At 45.2% G+C, this 21665-nt stretch overlaps 1 protein-coding gene across 5 annotated transcripts in view; it reads left to right on the forward strand.

Annotated features, from left to right (window-relative positions):
- Positions 1-1791: 1791 nt before the first annotated feature.
- LOC147108700 (zinc finger protein 512B-like) overlaps positions 1792-21665 on the forward strand; it is a 165738-nt gene continuing 145864 nt past the window's right edge. For 3 of the 5 annotated variants that reach the window (XM_086005429.1, XM_086005434.1, XM_086005433.1), the window contains exons 1-2: positions 1792-1893; positions 4746-17399. The gene's annotated coding sequence lies outside the window, so the exon portion shown is untranslated. The remainder of the gene's footprint in view (positions 1894-4745; positions 17400-21665) is intronic. The other 2 variants (XM_086005432.1, XM_086005431.1) reach the window with 2 other exon arrangements.

The raw sequence follows: 21665 nt of genomic DNA on the forward strand, positions 1-21665 counted from the left end.
TGGCCTCAGGATTTTCTCTGCTTTTTTGCCTCTCCCAGGTGAGTGTGTGGATAGGGAGCAGGCCGATGATGTACAAGGCTGCACCATGTCTAGATGGCCTATTCCTGCCCTTTTCATATGTTCATAGTCATAGGAAAGCACATGTGCATGAGGCTGGAAATGATTAGAAAGAAAGAAGTTGCATTTACATAGAGTCTTTCACATCCTCAGGATGTCCCAAGTGCTTCGTTGTCAATGAATTACTTTTGAAAGATACTCACTGCTGTTCTGTGGGCAAATGGAGCAGCCAATTTGCACACAACAAGGTCCAGCAAAAAGCAATGAGAAAATTATCAGTTCATCTTTTTTTTGGTGGTGTTAGTTGATGGATAAATGTTGGGTAGGACACTGGGAGAACTCCCTGTTCTTCATCAAAATAGTGCAATGGGATGTTTCATATCCATCTGACTGTGTAGCTGGGACCTTGGTTTAACATCTCATCTGAAATTCAGCAGCTCTGACAATGTAGTACTTCCACAGAGCAGCACTGAACAGTCAGTCTGATTTTGCCTGGAGTGGGGCTTAACCCAGGACTATCTGATTCCGAGGTGAGAGTATTAGCGCCGAGCCAAGCAAAAGTAAACAAAAAAAAGTACACAAAAATAAAAGAACCAGTGAATAAACTTCAATCAGCAAGAAAATACTTTTTAATTGAGGAAGCAGTCTGGAAGAAGAACGTAATCTTTGGAACCAAAAGAGTTCTCGAATTCTAATGTCATCCAAGGAGATTGCACAAGTTCTAATACAATCTTCCAGTTGAAACATTTCTAGCAAAGTTTTAAATGAGAAACAGTATACTAAGGATCAGAAAGTCAAAGGTAGGACTGTCTATTAAGAGCCCCTTGCTACTCATTTTCCTGAAAGAGTGGTTATGCAACATTCACATTAATGAAAATACAAAATGTGCTGTGGATTCAGGAGGTTGGTATCTTTAGCATCGCTTGGGATCACAGGCAGCTCAGGTTTGCAATGCAATGTTTAAAGCAGGTGGATCACGGTTATAAACTTAAGCAAGTAAGTTGGTTATCATGGTCACATCATGTGAGAGAGCAGTGTTCTAGATAACATGGGTGAAATCTACAGACCTGAAGAGTGGATTTTAACTCATGGGCAGAAAGCCAGGGGTAGCCAACAGCCTTCTCACTGGGAGTCTCCATGAGAGGCCTTGGTTGATTTTAATGGAGGGGCCTAATTTACATCCCACTGCCTAGCTGCCCGCCCGAAACAGGTGAAAAGAGGCAGCTGGCTGGCTTTGGGCAGATCAAAATCACTGGGCCCGGAGGCGGCTCGCCGGCACCAAGGTAAGTCACAGGGAGATCAGGCCATTTCATGGGTGGGAAGTGGGTTCTCAGGGTAGCAGAGGCCCAGACTTTCCTTGTGGGGCACTCCTACAAAATAAATATATATAAGGTGAAAAGAGGATGCATTAAAGAATAGAGTTCCCTGGATAAATAGAGAGGTCAAAACGAAACTGAAAATTAAAAGGGAGGTATATGATAAAATGACAATATTACAGCTAATCCGGCGGAATATAGAAAGGGTAGTGAGGAGGTGAAAAAGGCAAGATTAGAAGGCTAAAACAAAATGGCCCAGAAATTAGTGTCCCAACACGCGAGTAAGCACCGTGTACTCACGCGTGGGACCGATGGAATTGCCGGTTTTCTGCATGCACAGCGCATGCGCGGGAAACCGGCATTTCCGATCCTCTGAACCAAGGGGTTCAGAGATCGAACACGTGCGCGCAGGAGTCTGCGCGTGCGCGTTGAACTTCTTTTTTTTCCAGGTTTGCCCGTGCATGAAGGCCTCCACTTTTTACACTTTAAAAAAGCAGACGTAAGGACTTAATTTTAAAAGGTAAGTGGTCTATTAATTAAAATTAGAACATTTTTTCCACAGGTTTATTATTTTTAAAGACTTTACAGTAAGGCAAGTGTATTTTTAGCCCCGATTTTTTAGAAAATTATTTTTTTCAAAAATTTAAATTATTGTTTAAAATAGTTATTTAAAGTTATTTATAGTTCATTTAAATAGTGTGATGTTTTTAAAAATTTTATTTCAAGTTTAAGTACTGTTTTGGGCGCCCGGAGTTTTCATGAGTTTGACAGTTCTTGCTGTCAAACTATGAAAAAAGCCTAGCAGATAGGGAGGGGAGCTAGGGTGGAGATAGACAAAGCTCTGACCACAATCTTTCAATCCTCCTTGAATGTGGGAGTGGTGCCAGAGGTCTGGAGGATTCCAAATGTTGCACCCCTGTTCAAAAAAGGGGAGAAGGATAAACCTGTTAACTTAAGGCCAATCAGTCTTATGTCAGTGGTGGAAAAACTACTAAAGACCATTGTCAAGGACAAAATTAATTCTCACTTGGAGGAGCATGGTTATAATAAGGGATAGTCAGCACAGATTTGTTAAAGGCTAATCGTGTCTGACTAACCTGATTGAGTTATTTGATGAAGTAATAGAGAGGGTTGATGAAGGTAGTGCAGTAGGTGTTGTATATATGGACATTCAAAAGGCATCTGATAAAATACCCCATAGCAGACTTATTTGGAAAATAGAAGCCCCCACATGGTATGGAAAGGATGGTGGTAACTTGGATACAAAATTAGCTAAGGGATAGGAGGCAGAGAGTAGTGGTGAATGGATGTTTTTCTGACTGGAGGGAAGTATGCAGTGGGGTCCCCTAGGGGTCAGTATTAAGACCATTGCTTTTCTTGTTATATATGAATGACCTGGACTTGGGTATAGGGAGTACAATTCTGAAGTTTGTGGATGATATAAAACTTGGCAACGTAGTAAATAGTGAACAGGATAGTAGCAGACTTCAGGAGGACACATGGCAGATGCAATTTAATGCAGATAATTGTGAAGTAATGCAGTTTGAGAGAAACAAAATGGAGAGGCGGTACAATCTAAATGGTACTATTTTGAGGGGGGTGCAAGAGCAGAGGGACCTGGAGATACATATTCACAAATCCTTGAAGGTGGCAGGGGAAGTTGATAAGGCAATTTAGAAAGCATATGGGATGCTTAGCTTTGTAAATAGGGGCATTGAATACAAAAACAAGGAAGTCCTGCTAAACCTTTACACATTACTGGTTAGGCCTCAACTGGAGTATTGTGTACAATTCTGGGCACCACATTTTAGGAAGGATGTCAAGGTCCTGGAGAGAGTACACAAGAGGTTTACCAGGGTGATAACAGGAATGAGGAAGTTCAGTTATGTGAAATTGGAGAAGCTGGGAGTGTTCTCCTTAGAGCAGAGAAGGTTAAGGGGAGACCTAATAGAGCTATTCAAAATAATGAGGGGTTTTGATAAAGCAAATAGGGAGAAACTATTTCCAAGTGAGTCGGGAACCAGAGGTCATAGATTTAAAATAATTGGCAAAAGAACAAGAGGGGAAACGAAGAGAAATTCCTGCACACTTAGTGTTGTTAAGATCTGGAATGCACTACCTGAAAATGTGGTAGAATCAGATTCCACAGTAACATTCAAAAGGCAATTGGACATGTACTTGATCGGACTAATATGCAGGATTATGGGGTAAAAGCTTGGTGTGGGACTAAATTAGATAGCTCTTTCAAAGAGCCAACACAGGCACGATGGGTCGAATGGTCTCCTCTGTGCTGAATGATTCTATAGTATAAAAAGAAATAGGCACAAATGAATAGTTAAAGAGAGGGTAGGACCATTCAGGAATGAAGGAAGGAGTGTAATTGTAGAGGATAATGGTATAACAAAATAATAAATAAATATTTTGCATTAGTTTATTAAAGAAGGTGGAAATGAGAATATAGATGTATTAGAGGAGGACATGAAACAATTGTTAGAGATAACTGTAAAAAAAAATAATTGGTTCTAGAAAAAAATGAACAAAATTCATGGTGGATAGGTCACCAGGCCCTGATGGTATGCACTCTAAGCGATCAGAGATCAGACTGAGACACAATTTCAGGAAAGTAAATTCAGCCAAATAAGTCAGAGAGGAGATAACAGAGACTCCGGCCACAATTTTCAATCCTCCTTAAATATACAAATTGTGCCACAGGACTGGAGACTAGCCAGTGTAACACCTTTATTCAAGAGGGGAGAGAAGTATAAACAAGGTAACTATAGAGCAGTTAGACTAAGTCAAATCTCTCTCCAGGACCCCCGTCATTCCAGCTGTGAAGCCCTATCTCTCTAGTTTCATTATCATCTCTGTCTTGCTCTCTCCAAGCTAATCTCATCCATGAGGCCAACCTCCTGCTCCTTCAACCTAATCTCCACTAAACTGCTAACCACCCAGCTTCTCTTCTTACCCCGTAACAAGTGACATTATAATATTCTTTCCATATGATATTCAAAGGCAACGCTACATATGAAATTTAATTTATAAATACCTCACTATACTACAAATAAAAAAAAAACTACAGGAAGTAGGAGGGCTCTGAAAACCAATCTAAAATACATGTCTGTGCTTGTGTAGAACCTTTGTCTGCTTTCACTCAGTCATCAGGATTCTGAAGTCTATTAGAGCACAGACACTATATACACTGCATCTATTACAGATCCTTTTGCTGCTAATGTGTGCCAGTGACATTAATTGTTTCCAGTCATGTGTAATGCCAATTAGCTCTTAATATGTTTAGAATTTATAGAATACTACAAACATTTTTTGAATCTTAATTTTTTTTTACTAATCTCTGCAAACACTTATCATTCGCAGAACAGATGGAAGAATGGTTGATGCATTGGATTAGAAGACTGTCCTTTCACCTCTGGAACTTGGATTTGAATCCAGCTCAGACTGATGAAATAAAAGGCCCCTTTTATCTCAGTCTCTGCTGGCTGTAAGGGCCATAATGAGTTTCAACAATGTAAAGGCTGTAAATCTATAACTGCCAGCAATTCATCACTAATTGGTGCTTTCATCAGAAAGGTCTCAAGGATGGCTGGTGTAGGAAACTAAAATAGCAAGCAGGTGCAGTAGCAGCTCTCCTGTGGTTGGGGTCAGGAACATTGTTAAGGTGGAGTAGGGGGATCTTATTAGATGCTTTCATATTGTCTAGTTGTTTCACTCTTACCTATGGAGGGTGACCTCCATGCATTGCTGTCCCCTGGTTACTTTTGGCTGAATACTAGTCATGCTGGCTCTGCTGTGCACTGTGAAGACCTGGTTGCTGTAACAGTGGAAACATGGGGGTCAGCTCCCTGAATTTACTTCCCTGAAATTGTCTCTCAATCTGATATTTGTAGATGCACATTTTCACGGGCCCACAATGTCACAGGTTCCCCAAGTGTTGGAGTGGCCGATGGCTTGTTTCCGGTAGCCATATTCTTATGATGTATGTATCTTATGTCACCCATGAACTGGGAGTGCTTACTGACAACTTTGTGTGCAAAATTTGTGCAATTTCCCATCACTAACAAACCTGAATCTTGATAAACACAAACAATTACCATGAACTTAAATAATGGCAGCATTGGTTAAAACAGCATAATACCATGCAAAATTACCATTAACATTGTGCTAACACCAACACTAGAGTACTGCGTACAGTTCTGGTCGCCATATTATAAAAAGGATATAGAGGCACTGGAGAGGGTGCAGAGAAGATTTACAAGGATCATGCCAGAAATGCGAGGTATACATATCAGGAAAGGGTGAACAGGCTGGGTCTCTTTTCTCTTGAAAAAAGGCTGAGGGGTGACCTTAATAGAGGTTTTTAAAATTATGAAAAATTTTGATAGAGTGGATACAGAGAGAATGTTTCCACTTAGAGTCATAGGGCTCGATTTTCCAAGCCCCGAGGAGGCGGGTTTGGAGACGGGAGTGGTGGGAAAATTGCAGAATCGGGGGGCAGGAACCCATCCCGCCTCCGTGCCAATGTCCCAGGAGGCGGGTACCCGACCTGTGCTGGGAGCCACCTCCCCGAGGTGGGAAAGGGATTAGTGCCTAATTAGTGCAGTTTTTTGCCTAATCCCTATTTTTAGCCCTGAAGTGTGGGCTGTCCGACGGCTCCGAACCATGCCAAGTTAGCGAGGCAGACCATCGGGCTGAAGGACTTGGAGGGTTCGAGATGTCCGTTGTGCAGGTGAGTGATGGGTGCATGTGTGCAGAGGTAAGTGTGTGAGGTAAGTGTAAAGTGTTTTAATAAGTTACCTTTACTTTCTCCTGCAGGCTTCCGTCCTTCAGTTCTCGGGAGTCCCTCAGCTCACCGGCACAGAAAGCAGAATAGCCGTGATCTGTCAAAAATTGCAGCATTCAGCTTTCTGTTCCGGAGAGATCTCTAAATCATCCTGAGAGGAAGGAATTAACTTAGTGTACAGATTGTCAGTGTTTGAGAGCTTCAAACAGCTGTCGAACGCTGATATTTCACCTGTCAAAAGGTCTTGACAGATGAAATATCAACCTGTGACATCACCTGTTGCCGGGTGGCCCTTAATTGGCCTGCTGAGCCCACTGGGCGGGCTCAACAAGGTCAATCAAGTCAAAATCGCGTGAGTTGGCTAGAACTCGATGGAGGCGGGACTACAACCCCGAAAGTTGTAGACCCGCCTCCTACCCGCCTCCTCAATGAAAACCCAGCCCTATACAGCACAGAAAGAGGCCCTTCGGCCCATCGTATCCACTCTGGCCATCAAGCACTGTCAATTTTAATCCCATTTGCCAGCACTTGGTCCATAGCCTTGTATGCTATGGCGTTTCAAGTGCTCATCTAAATGCTTCTTGAATGTTGTGAGGGTTCAAGCCTACCACCCTTTCAGGCAGTGAGTTCCAGATTCCAACCACCCTCTGGGTGAAAAAGTTTTTCCTCAAATCCCCTCTAAACCTCCTTCCCCTTACCTTGAAACTATGCCCCCTGGTTATTGACCCCTCTACTAAGGGGAAAGGTTCCTTTCTATCTACCCTATCTATGCATCTCATAATTTTGTACACCTCAATCAGGTCCCCCTCAGCCTTCTCTGCTCCAAGGAAAACAACCCCAGCCTGTCCAGTCTCTCTTCATAGCTGAAGCGCACCAGCCCAGGTAACATTCTGGTGAATCTCCTCTGCACCCTCTCCAATGCAATCACATCCTTCCTATAGTGTGGCGACCAGAACTGCACACAGTATTCCAGCTGTGGCCTAACTAGCATTTTGTATAGCTCCATCATAACCTCCATGCTCTTATATTCTATGCCTCGGCTAATGAAGGCAAGTATCCCATATGCATTTTTAACCACCTTATCTACCTGTCCTGCTGCCTTCAGGGATCTATGTACATGCACACCAAGGTCTCTCTGATCCTCTGTCCTTCCTAGGATCCTACCATTCATTGTGTATTCCCTTGCCTTGTTAGTCCTCCCAAAATGCATCACCTCACACTTTTCAGGGTTAAATTCCATTTGCCACTGTTCTGCCCATCTGACCAACCCGTCTATATCATCCTGCAGCCTGAGGCTTCCCTCCTCGCTATGTACCACTCCACCAATTTTTGTGTCATCTGCGAACTTACTGAACATACCTCCTACATTCATATCTAAATCATTAATGTACACTACAAACAGCAAAGGACCCAGCACCGATCCCTGCGGTACACCACTGGACACAGGCTTCCAGTCACAAAAATAACCTTCGGCCATCACCCTCTGCCTCCTGCCACTAAGCCAATTTTGGATCCAATGTGCCAAATTGCCCTGGATCCCATGGGCTTTTGCCTTCTTGACCAGTCTCCCATGCGGGACTTTGTCAAAAGCCTTACTGAAGTCCATGTAGACTACATCAACTGCACTTCCCTCATCCACACACCTAGTCACCCCCTCGAAAAATTCAATCAAATTAGTTAGACATGATCTCCCCCTAACAAAGCCATGCTGACTATCCTTGATTAATCCTTGCCTCTCCAAGTGGAGACTAATTCTGTCCCTCAGAATTTTTTCCAATAATTTCCCTAGCACTGATGTTAGGCTCACTGGCCTGTAATTCCCTGGTTTATTCCTACTACCCTTCTTGAATAATGGTACTACATTGGCTGTCCTCCAGTTCTCTGGCACCTCCCCTGTGGCCAGAGAGGTTCAGAAAATTTGTGTCAGAGCCCCTGCAATCTCCTCCCTTGCCTCACACAGCAGCCTGGGATACATCTCGTCTGGGCCTGGGGATTTATCCACTTTTAAGCCCACTAAAACCGCTAGTACCTCCTCCCTCTCAATACTAATTTGTTCAAGTATATTGTTCTATGCCTACATCGTCCTTCTCCACAGTGAACACTTGTGGGGAAGAGCATAACTAAAGGCCATCAATATAAGATAGTCACCAAGAAATCCAATAGGGAATTCAAAATAAACTTCTTTACCCAAAGAGTGGTGAGAATGTGGAACTCGCTACCACAGGGAGTAATTGAAGTGAATAGTATGGGTGCATTTAAAGGGAGGCTAGACAAGCATATGAGGGAAAAGGGAATAGAGGGTTATGCTGATAGATTTAGATGAGGAAAGACGGGAGGAGGCTCGTGTGGAGCATAAATGCTGGCATGGGCTTGTTGGGCCGAATAGCCTATTTCTGTGCCATATATCCTATGTAATCCTATGTAAAATACAATACCACATCTTTTTTCCCAAATGTACCATTAATTGTCTTTTTAAAGACATTATAATGAGTTATGATACAAGTAACAAGCCCCCTTGTTGTGGATTCCCGCACCAGAGAAAATAGCTTTCCACGATATATGAGTTAAGATGGGCCAAATTGACTCCCTTATTTGTGTTTACCTTGTGATCTTCTGACACAATGCAGTTTTTCAGGTTTTAAGAAAGGGTTGTTTTATTTTTTATGTAACACTGAGTGATGAACTTATCAGAGAAAAGAAATTTCTGTAAAATTTTAAATGGGAAAAAATATGCTCCACTTCTGCTTGATGTTTCCATGGTAGTTTCATACCTTGAGTTTCCATTGTGTTCACTTAATTGGCTGCTTCAATTCTCTTCTTACAGGCAATTAATTTTGGTGATGTTAATGATGTTTCTAATTAAAATTCTTCAAATGCTGCTTTAATTTCGATTTGCTTATATAGAACTGCCTAAAGTCACCTTTTTCTCTTTCATCCTGTGCAGGGGAAATGCTTACTCTAAATTTTCAGTATACTTGCTCGAAAAACATTTGTTTTACTGAACCCTTTTAATTTGTGCATTGGTTTGAATGTGTTTTTCTAACTGCTTGCTGAGTCAATAACGTTACATTTTATGCTGCACAAAATGCCAGATTTGCACCTTAATTTCTTGATATTCCTTTTAAAACTAAGCCAGCCAATGTATACAAAGTCATAGGGTGATACAGTAAACAAGACACTGTTGTGACCTCTGGAAAGTTCATGCGTCACTAAAAAGAGGTGGTTTCTGTGGGTGCCAATAGAGGTAGCATCACCTTGGTCCAAACATGGACAAAAGAGCTGAATTCCAGAGGTGAGGTGAGAGTGACTGCCCTTGACATCAAGGCAGCATTTGATTCAGTAAAACTGAAGTCAATGGGAATCAGGGGGAAAACTTTCCACTGGCTGGAGTCATACCTAACACAAAGGAAGATGGTTGTGGTGATTGAAGGTCAATCATCACAGCCCCAGGACATCGCTGCAGGAATTCCTCAGGGCAGTGTCCTAGGCCCAACCATCTTCAGCTGCTTCATCAATGACCTTCCTTTCAACATAAGGTCAGAAATGGGGATGTTCGCTGATGACTGCACAGTGTTCAGTGCCATTCACAACTCCTCAGATAATGAAGCAGTCCATGCCCGCATGCAACAAGACCTGGACGACGTTCAGGCTTGGGCTGATAAGTGGCAGGTAACATTCGCGCCACAGAAGGCAATGACCATCTCCAACAAGCGAGAGTCTAATCACCACCCCTTGACATTCAATGGCATTACCATCACCAAATCCCCCACCATCAACATCCTGGGGGTCACCATTGACCAGAAACTTAACTGGACCAGCCACATAAATACTGTGGCTACAAGAGCAGGTCAGAGGCTAGGTATTCTGTGGCGAGTGTCTCACTTCCTGACTCACCAAAGCCTTTCTACCATCTACAAGGCACAAGTAAGGAGTGTGATGGAATACTCTCCACTTGCCTGGATGAGTGCAGCTCCGACAACACTCAAGAAGCTCGACACCATCCAGGACAAAGCATCCAGCTTGATTTGCACCCCATCCACCACCTTAAACATTCACTCCCTCCACCACCGGCGTACCGTGGCTGCAGTGTGTACCATCTACAAGATGCACTGCAGCAACTCGCCAAGGCTTCTTCAGCAGCACCTCCCAAACCCGCGACCTCTTCCACCTAGAAGGACAAGGGCAGCAGGCGCATGGGAACACTACCACCTCCAACTTCCCCTCCAAGTCACACACCATCCTGACTTAGAAGCATATCGTTGATCCTTCATCGTTGCTGGGTCAAAATCCTGGAACTCCCGATCTAACAGCACTGTGGGAGTACCTTCACCACACGGACTGCAGCGATTCAAGAAGGCGGCTCACCACCACCTTCTCAAGGGCAATTAGGGATGGGCAATAAATGCTGGCCTTGCCAGCGATGCCTACATCCCATAAACAAATTTTAAAAAATAGCATGAACAGAATTGGACTTACAGCAATGGCCGCCATTTTGTCTGACCACTGGTGGACTGAGTTACTCAGCCTGTCTGTACAGGGCCATGGAGATGCTTTGGCTCTCAATGGATTGTATGAATTTTCACCTGTAATTGGGAAAGGTATGGAAGCCAGATACACTATCATAAACTACGACTTAAAAACTATGGTGTATGGGCACATTGCAGCACTTTTCATGTGTGCATTATGGATGTAGATCAGGTGTTGGTTCTAATAGAATGTAATTAACCTAGCAACATGGAGCACAGTTCTCATACATCAAGTGCCTTTACTGAGGAACTGCTGTCATCAGAATCCTGAAGACCCAGCTAAAAGGTAGGTACTGTATTTTGCCACACTTGCTCTTTAATTTACTTTATTAGCTTTTTACCAAAACTACTGAGAAAAGGACATTAATCATAATTCATACAATCATAGAATCTTACAAAACATAAAAACGGACATCAAGGCTCCGATATTAATCTGAAGGTACCTTCCGTGCGGGGGATGGTGGGGGGTTGTAATTGTGTGGGGGAAACTCGGAAGTCAACTGAGTGGGTCGGAATCTGTAATCTCAACTCAATTGTACCAATTAATTTTAACTTCCAGGTTTTGCGTCTCCAAGCTGCGCAGCAGGCATGCTGTGCACCCTCATGGCGCGAACTCAGCTGTATTTAAAGGGACAGTCCGCAACTGGAAATTGGAGGTGTTCAGGATGGAAGGTGGACATGGAGCAAGGGCAGCACCCAAATTTAATGACGCCTCACTGGAATTACTGCACAGTACAGTCAGGAGGAGGAGGGACATGCTTCTCCCTAGCAATAGTGTTGTGTATGTACCTTTAAGGGAATAACTGGTCTTAGACTGCAGTACTGGCAGTGACCACCCCTGTATAAAAGGCCCTAGCAGGCTTCTGTAGTTTCAGTTTCAAGCTGCCTCTTGTTCAGTAAAGTACATGTTAAACTGTTCTCCCGAAGTCCGTGTATTATTGAGGCGCGGACTTTACAGTGGCGACGAGTAAGTTCGAACTCACCTGCAGTGTGGCATCATCTCACGGGGATCTCGCCTGAAAGGAAGGTCCTGGAAGGTCGTAGTCTGAGCAACGGGCGTTGACTGAGGGCAACCGCCCAAAGAATCCATCGGTGTTTGGAGAATTGCGGGAGAGACTGTGGTTCCAGCGAATTGTGCTGGTAGCAGGTAGCGCGCTGACTCTTCCGGACTGCGGCGGGCTCAAGCTCGATCGAGCGGCTCTACGAAACGGGCCGCGCAGCGTCGCCGGGAAAAGAAAACAAGAGAGAGAGGGTGGAGCGCACAGGGCATGGTCGGTGCTCGAGAACAGGACAGCGGAGAGAAACCAAACGGGGGGGAAGGAAAGCGAGACGCGCCGAAGCTGCGGGTCGCCGCCATTACCCCGTAGAACGCTAGGAGCAGCGTGGCAGTAAGGGGAAGAAGCAAAAGCGCGGGAGGCGCCATTTTATCCCGGTGGGGAAGAAGCAAAAGCGCGGGAGGCGCCATTTTAAATCGCCCAAGATGCCGAAAAGTGGCAGTATCACTGCTTTCGACAACGAGGTAGAAGACTGGACCATGTATGTAGAAAGAATCGAAGTGTACTGCAAGGCAAATGAGGTGGCTGATGGAAAGAGGGCGTCGGTATTATTAAATCTGATGGGTGCGAGTACGTACGGCCTATTGCGGAATTTAATTACCCCAGCTAAACCAATGGAGAAAAGTTTTGAGGAGATTGTTCATATCTTACAGGAACATCTAAGCCCTACACCACTGCTGAAAGCAGAAAGATTCAAGTTCCATAAAAGAAACCAGCACAAAGATGAGAGCAATGCTGACTATCTTATGGAACTACGCAAGTTATCGAAGCACTGCCAGTTCGGAGCAGGACTGGCAGACACCTTACGGGATAAGTTTGTCTGCGGGCTCCAGAGTGAAGGAACCCAGAAACGACTACTTTCAAAAAAGGACCTGACGTTAGAACAGGCTTTCAGCGTGGCAGTATCCTACGAAGCAGCAGCACAGGGAGCTGCGGAAATACAACAGAAACCACGAGAATACAGCGCTAACGAAATGGCGTATGGAGCCGAAAAGTGCTATCGCTGCGGCAGAACAACCCATGAGCAGAAGGACTGCTTGTTTAAAGACAAAATATGCAGGCAATGCGGGAAAATGGGACATATAGCAAGAGTCTGCAGGTCGGGAAAGAAGACCAACACGACAAGAACTACTAAGGAACAGTACAGGAAAGTAAAGAAACTGACAGATAGTAGTTCCGAAGATCAGGAGAGTGATAAGGACTCCGGGAGCAGGCGACTAAGTTGTTTAAAATTACACAACGTGATCGCAAAAGAAGATCACCGAACCATTTGGGTCACCCTCATGATAGCAGGGTCCCCAGTGAAGATGAAATTGGACACAGGATCAGCCCTAACTGTCATGAATCGACGAGACTATGAGCGGCTATTCTCACACATACCCTTAAAGGACACGTCCATTGTATTGAAGACATACACGGGGCAAAAGGTCTACCCCAGAGGAAAAATAAGGGTGTCAGTTGAATATAACGGAAAGGAAACACAGAAACTATACATGTATATACTACGAGATGGAGGACCACTATTATTGGGACGTGAATGGATCCGAAGACTACAATTGGATTGGCATTCCATTCTGGCACTAACTGTGACTGACAAAAAAGATGATGACGTCGCACCTGGACGTGTCACAAATTCTATCTGACGTGGAAGAGGTGTTCCAACAAGGACTTGGGACTCTAAAAGGAGTAATGGCAACCATAAAGATTGAGGATAACGCAACCCCAAAATTTTTCAAGGCTAGACCGGTGCCATACGCGATACACCCAGCTGTGGAAGCTGAACTGGAGAGTCTGGAGCGTTCGGGGGTGCTGTCTAAGGTGGACTGGAGCGAGTGGGCCACACCCATCGTTCCTGTAATGAAGAAAGCAGTGAGCAGCACGCCTGGGGAGCCAAGGGAGGTTCGCATCTGTGGGGACTTCAAGGTGACTATGAACCCAGTCCTGCACACAGTACAGTATCCGCTTCCGCGGATAGAAGATATTTTCGCCTCACTATCTGGAGTGAAACGTTTTACAAAGATTGATCTGGCTCAAGCGTATCTACAAACGGAGGTGGAAGAAGCATCTAGGAAATACCTCACGATAAACACTCACAAAGGCCTTTACCAGTACAATCGACTGGTATTTGGGGTAGCATCGGCCCCGGCTATGTGGCAGAGGGCAATGGAACAAGTCCTGCAAGGGATCCCGGGGACCCAGTGTTATTTGGACGACATCCTGGTCACGGGCGAAAATGACAATGAACACCTTGCCAACCTGGAACAGGTGCTCACGAGATTGCAGGAATATGGGCTACGAGCCAACCGTCCCAAATGCGAGTTCTTCAGGAGACAAATCTCGTATTGTGGCCACATGATTGATGAGGAAGGGTTGCATAAGTCGCCGGACAAGATTGAGGCTGTAGTCAAGGCTCCAGCACCAGAAAATGTGTCGCAACTGAGGTCGTTCCTTAGGTTGGTGAACTGCTACCATAAGTTCTTGCCGAATTTATCTACAATTCTGTACCCACTGAACGCCCTCCTTCAAACTGGTGTAACATGGAAATGGAGTGATGAGTGTAAGCGTGCCTTTCAGGAATGTAAATGCCAAATCACTTCAAAAGAAGTATTGGCCCACTACAACCCAACACTATCGATTCGGTTGGCATGTGATGCGTCACCTTACGGCATTGGAGCGGTGCTGTCACACAAATTCCGTGATGGTTCAGAGAGGCCAATAGCCTTTGCATCGCGCTCACTAACCTCAGCCGAGCGTAACTACGCCCAGATTGACAGGGAGGCCCTCAGCCTGGTGTGGGGGGTGAAGAAGTTCAATCACTATCTGCATGGGCAGAAATTTACCCTACTGACTGATCATCAACCCCTGGTCTCAATTTTTAACCCAAAGAAGGGCGTTCCGGTGATGACGGCGCAACGGCTGCAAAGATGGTCACTTTTTCTAGGGGCACACCAGTATGACATAGAGTACAAAGGTACGAAACAACATGGAAACGCTGATGGGCTGTCGCGCCTACCGTTGCCTACGGCGGAAGAAGCACCTGCAGTGGACCCGGTGGAGATATTCCATGCGACCATAGTCAAATGTTTGCCTGTTACAAACGCAAGTATTGAGAAGGAAACCCGAAATGACCCGACACTCTCTCGGGTCTATGATTTGACGGTGAAGGGATGGCCAGCATATGGCGACTCACTGTTGCCAGCATTCTCGCCAAGGAGGGAACAGCTGTCAGTGTGCCGGGGAACCTTGATGTGTGAATCCCGAGTGGTAATTCCACCCAAGTTGAGAGATAGAGTACTCAATGAGCTTCACGAGGGTCATCTGGGAGGGTAAAAATGAAGGGCCTAGCCAGGGCGTTTGTGTGGTGGCCGGGAATCGATAAAGAAATCGAGGATATGACCAAGAGATGCACAGGATGCCAGAAGGTCCAAAACGCTCCACCACAGGCCCCGCTACATCCATGGGAGTGGCCCTCATCTCCATGGCAACGGGTACACTTTGATTTCGCTGGTCCATTTATGGACTCAATGTTTCTAATCGCTGTGGACGCCCATTCGAAATGGCCAGAGGTCATTAAAATGTCCTCCACCACCACGGAGAAAACTATTGCAGTCCTAAGGACCATCTTCGCCAGGAATGGGTTGCCAGAACAGATCTGTTCCGACAATGGCCCACAGTTTGTGCCTGAGGATTTCTGGAGGTTCCTGAAGAATAATGGGGTGAAACATTACACATCTGCCCCATATCATCCAGCCACAAATGGATTGGCTGAGAGGTTTGTTCAGACCTTTAAAAAGGCCATCAAGGCAATGTATAATGACGACATACCACTGCAACACAAGGTGGATAACTTCCTGTTTGCTTACCGGAATGCGACACATGCAGTAACCAACCAAACTCCAGCCGTACTGTTTTTCAACCGGAGACTAAGATGTCGCTTGGATTTGCTCAAACTAAACATAAGATGAGATGTTGAGGATAAGCAGTTCCAGCACATAAATGAGAAGCCAACCAGGAGCTTCAAGATAGGGCAACCAGTCTTGGCCCGCGATTACCGCACAGAAAAATGGCAGCCAGGCATGATATGCACACAGCAGGGACCACTAATGTACACAGTGGACGTTGGAGAGAGCATTGTGAGACGCCATGCTGACCAGATTCTAGAGTCACAGGAACAAGCCAAACCTGTACCACAAGCATGTGCACCTGGTAATGAGCCCGAAGTACAGATTGCGTCTACCTCAGAAGCAGGGGTATTGGAAGCTGACGAACCAACCAATGACAATGAGCCAGAATTGACTCCACCGCCAGAACAGGATACTCGAGAAAGGCGCTATCCAGTCGGGATCAGGAAGCCTCCTCAAAGACTGAACTTATAAATGACTATTTCAGTTGATGTATATATTATTGAGAAAATTGTAATTGTAATTAGTTATTATTTAGTTGTTAAATGAATGTTATGTACTGTTTATCTAAAAGGGGAGGAATTGTTGTGTATGTACCTTTACGGGAATAACTGGTCTTAGACTGCAGTACCGGCAGTGACCACACCTGTATAAAAGGCCCTAGCAGGCTTCTGTAGTTTCAGTTTCAAGCTGCCTCTTGTTCAGTAAAGTACCTGTTAAACTGTTCTCCCGAAGTCCGTGTATTATTGAGGCGCGGACTTTACAAATAGAAGGAAGAAACCTGCTGCTCTCACCAAGAAGGTGTGGTTGGAGATAGCTGAGGAGGTGAGCAGCAGGAGCATTGTGCCAGGTTATGGATGCAATGTAGAAAGCGGTTTAATGATCTAACCCAGTCAGGAAAAGTGAATACATTTGCTGATTCAACTACATCCTGTGCTTTAAGCGCCCCCCATTTTCACTCTGTCTTGCTAAGTGTTCTCCATCACATCATTCCTCGCGTCCACTCAACTTTCAGCAACTCCCAGCCTTCACTTTCTATGCCCTTCCTCACCTCCCCATTTATCCATTCACCATTGACACTCACCCCAATCCTTATGCAATGTGATGCATGTGTCACATAGTCACCCTCATCGAATGCACTACATCCAGTAAGTGAATACCTCACCTTCACTCACAGGTATTTTTTTTGCACCTTATAGAAGAAAGTGCAAAACGCAAGGGAGAGGGACAGGACTGGAGTTGGGCCACCACAAATAGTACAGCTCACAGATGCAGAGGAGGACGCCCTGGAGATAAGTGGCACATCTGCATCCCTCTCAAGTCACAGGTGGAGAGACAGGGAGCTCGCATATAACTGGTGACAGAATTACAAATATCACTGACACACATATGCTGACTTCATTTCATCAATGACTGAACTATGAGAAGACTAAGTACGATAATTATCAGGATTGAGACTTTGCCACGACTAAATCATATCCCTTTCTTTTGTCTTCCAGGGCCTTCACGAATACAGCAATGGTCGCAAGACATCCATGAGGACGATTCCCGAGAAGACCTCATTCCTTCTGAGGGTGCACCATCACAGGACCTACAGCCATGACACTAGTGGCAGGGACAGCTGTGGCGAGTCCTCCTCGGTGGGGCTCAATCCTCTCCAAGCTCTGCTCAGCTGGACACAGATGCTGAACCCTGGGGGGCTATCGTTGAGAAGGAGAATGCTAGAGCTATATCAGCAACTTGGCCAGGTACTGACAGACGTGCAATGCACACTCTCTGACAAACATTTGACAGAGGGAACTGAAACAACAGCCACAATAAGTGAGGTTTTATTCAGATGGGACAATGGCAAGTTTAAATACTCACCTGAACTGCTGCTCAAACTCGCATCTGTTTCCCTGGTCAGTTTCCCGAGCTCTGGGAAACCCATGCTGCTCAAGTAAAATTTGGAGACAAGTTAAAAACAATTTTAAAATACCTCATTTATGTCTCCTAAGAACGTTAATGGCACCAATAAGTACCCTCCTGCATCCAATTAGGAAAACCCTGGCATTGGCGAGTAGGTTTCTCGCTGGCATTCAAATGTGCCTCTGTTAAACCCAGAAGTGAAGCTGGGTTGCGTTCCCACTCAAAAAACCTAAAATTTTTACCCCCCACCCACTCATAACCCATCTGTTCTAGGGGTTAAAATCCCCCGCCCCAGTCTGTGGCAGTGTTTTTCTCCACATTAGCCATCAGTCTAATCTGACTCTTCTACTTCCCATACTCTTTTATTGTTACTCTTTTTTTCGAATAACTACCGACTTCTCTTTTAAAATAATTTATCAACTCTGCTTGAACAACAATTTGTGGCAGAGACCATTTAACACGGATCATATTTAAAATGTCTAGAAATGGGAGCAGGTAGGCTAGAAATTGACATGGAGTTGGTTCAGTGCACCTGAATAAAGGAATCATTAAGATATTTTGTGTCACGACACAAGCATGATGGTACCCTGGACTGGCTCAGCGTGCGTCTAGTCGAGAGAGTAGGCAATTAATCAGATAGCAGATGGTAAACTCCACAAAATCTGGGTGAATTCTTCACATGGTGGGTTGTTTATGTTTGACATGCAGTAGTAATTTGCACATCAGCAGTTGTTTTGTCACCATAGGCATACCTAAAAATGCAGTACCAACCTGGGGAAGCTGCAACACAGGACTACATGCATGCTAAAAAGCGGAAGCAGCATGCTATATACAGAGCTAAGTGATCCCACAATCAATGTATCAGAACAAAGCTTTGCAGTCCTGCCACACCCAGTCGTGAATGGTGGTGGACCATTAAAGAACTAACGGGAGGAGGAGGCTCCATGAATATCCTCATCCTCAATGGTGGTAGAGTCCAGCACGTGAGTGCAAAAGACAAAGCTGAAGTGTTTGCAACCATCTTCAGCCAGAAGTGCTGAGTAGATGAGCCATATCGGCCTCCTCCTGAGGTCCCCAACACCACAGAAGCCAGTCTTCAGCATATTCGATTCACTCCACGTGATATCAATAAACGGCTGAGCGCACTGGATACAGCAAAGGCCGTGGGCCCCAACAACATCCTGGCTGTCGTGCTGAAGACTTGTGCTCCAGAACTAGTCGTGCCTCTAGCCAAGCTGTTCCAGTACAGCTATAACAATGGCATCTACCCGACAATGTGGAAAACTGCCCAGGTATGTCCTGTCCACAAAAAAACAGGACAAATTCAATCCGGACAATTACCACCCCATCAGTCTACTCTCAATCATCAGCAAAGTGATGGAAGGTGTCATCGACAGTGCTATCAAGCAGCACTTATTCACCAATATCCTGCTCACTGATGACTAGTTTGGCTTCCGCCAGAACCACTTGGCTCCAGACCTCATCATAGCCTTGGTCCAAACATGGACCAAAGAGCTGAATTCCAGAGGTGAGGTAAGAGTGACTGCCTTTGACATCAAGGCAGTATTTGACCGAGTGTGGCATCAAGGAGCCTTAGTAAAACTGAAGTCAATGGGAATCGGGGGGGAAACTCTCCACTGGTTGGAGTCATACCTAACACAAAGAAAGATGGTTGTGGTGGTTGGAGGTCAATCATCACAGCCCCAGGACATCGCTGCAGGAGTTCCTCAGGGCAGTGTCCTAGGCCCAACCATCTTCAGCTGCTTCATCAATGACCCTCCCTCCATCATAAGGTCAGAAGTGGGATGTTCGCTGATGACTGCACAGTGATCAGTTCCATTCGCAACTCCTCAGATAATGAAACAGTGCATGCCCGCATGCAGCAAGACCTGAATGACAATCAGGCTTGGGCTGATAAGTGGCAGGTAACATTTGCGCCACAGAAGTGCCAGGCAATGACTATCTCCAACAAGTGAGAGTCGAACCACCGCCCCTTGACATTCAATGGCATTACCATTGCCGAATCCCCCACCATCAATATCCTGGAGTCATCATTGACCAGAAACTTAACTGGACCAAACACATAATTACTGTGGCAACAAGAGCAGGTCTGAGGCTGGGTATTCTGTGGTGAGTGTCTTCACTCAAGAAGCTCGACACCATCCAGGACAAAGCAGCCCACTTGTTGGCTCCCCATTCACCACCTTAAACATTCACTCCCTCCACCACTGGCGTACCGTGGCTGCAGTGTGTACCATCTACAAGATGCTCTGCAGCATCTCGCCAAGGCTTCTTTGGCAGCACCTCCCAAACCTGTGACCGCTAACACCTAGAAGGAGAAGGGCAGCAGGCGCATGGGAACACCATCACATCCAAGTTCACCTCCAAGTCACACACCATCCTGACTCGGAAGTATTGACATGAATCAACTGAGCAGCCTGCGGGTGGCGCTGTCCAGGGAGAATATAAATACTCGGGCACGGGCCCAGCTTGCACAGGACATTCTTAACAGGAACTAGTGAAGGACACAACTAGACCTCCATGTTGTAAATCAGTTGATTAAAGCTTTGTTTAACGCTTAGACCAAGTGCCTAGACGTTTTCTTACGTCAAGTGTATTGCCGTTCCTTCTTCGTTGCTGGGTCAAAATCCTGGAACTCCCTCCCTAACAGCACTGTGGGAGAACCTTCACCAGACAGACTGCAGCGGTTCAAGGTGGCGGCTCACCACCACTTTCTCAAGGGCAATTAGGGATGGGCAATAAATGCTGGCCTTGCCAGCAATGCCCACATCCCAGGAACTAATTTAAAAAAGTGATGTAAAACTTTCAATTCTTTCCCAAAAATGTGTTTTTCTAGTCAAACATACAGAAAATAAATGGAACCTGTTATCAAGGTGAACAGGTTAATTTTGGGTATAAATGTAAATTAGCATAATACTATCTAGTTTACCATTGACTAGTTAGTTACTGCTGGAAGTAAATTATCATGTAGATGATGAGCACTTGCACTTACTTCTGGACAGTTTGTTTTTCTTGACTTACCATGGCTACTGCTCAGTTGCTGGCGGTGGAAAGCTAAAATTCCAATTTAAAAAAAAAATCACTGCACAAGCAATCTGCTTAGTTGCATTCATGTAAAGTGCTTCCATGTACACAATAGTTAACTTTTTTTTGCAACTGCTTGTTATGTACCAGCCTTAGTTTGTTGGAGTCAAAACCAACACAGATCGACCATGTGAAGGAAGGAACCTGTTTCTGCCTACCTTCTGCCTTTCACAACTGTTAGATCCGTGATTCTGGGAGTATGATGTTTTTCAATAACTACACGGATGCTGTAACTTAACAATCAACAGGTGTTTACTGGAGTAGGGTAGTCTCAAGACAGGGGGTACAGAGGCATGCTCAAGGCTTATATACAGGTGTGGTCACTGCCGGTACTACAGTATACAGGAGCTATAAAAGTAGTTCTCTCTTAAAGGTACATACACTACAATTCCTCCCCTTTCAGATTAGCAGTACCCATAATATTCCTTTAATCTAGTGAGCACCTTCTCCAAGTTGGCGAGTTGATCACTGTCATTTTCGCCCGTGACCAGGATGTCATCCAAATAACACTGGGTCCCTGGAATCCCTTGCAGGACTTGATCCATCGTCCTTTGCCAAATAGCCGGAGCCGATGCTACCCCGAACACCAGCCAGTTGTATTGGTAGAGACCTTTATGAGTGTTGATCGTGAGGTATTGTTTCGAGGCTTCTTCTACCTCCATTTGCAAGTACGCCTGGGCTAGATCAATTTTGGTGAAGCGTTTACCTCCAGATAGCGAGGTGAAAATATCCTCAATTCGTGGAAGCGGATATTGTACCGTGTGAAGGACTGGGTTCACTGTCACCTTAAAATCCCCACAGATGCGGACCTTCTTTGGTTCCCCAGGCGTATTACTGAACGACCTCTTCATTACAGGAACGATGGGTGTAGCCCACTCACTCCAGTCTACTTTGGACAGTACTCCTGAACATTCCAACCCTTCCAGCTCTGCTTCGACGGCTGGTTGGATCGCATAAGGCACTGGTCTAGCCTTAAGAAACTTTGGGCTTGCATTTTCCTC

Source organism: Somniosus microcephalus, chromosome 13, assembly GCF_052327205.1.
Source record: "Somniosus microcephalus isolate GS21.2 chromosome 13, FLI_Smic_1.0, whole genome shotgun sequence".
NCBI classification, from domain to species: Eukaryota; Metazoa; Chordata; class Chondrichthyes; order Squaliformes; family Somniosidae; genus Somniosus; species Somniosus microcephalus.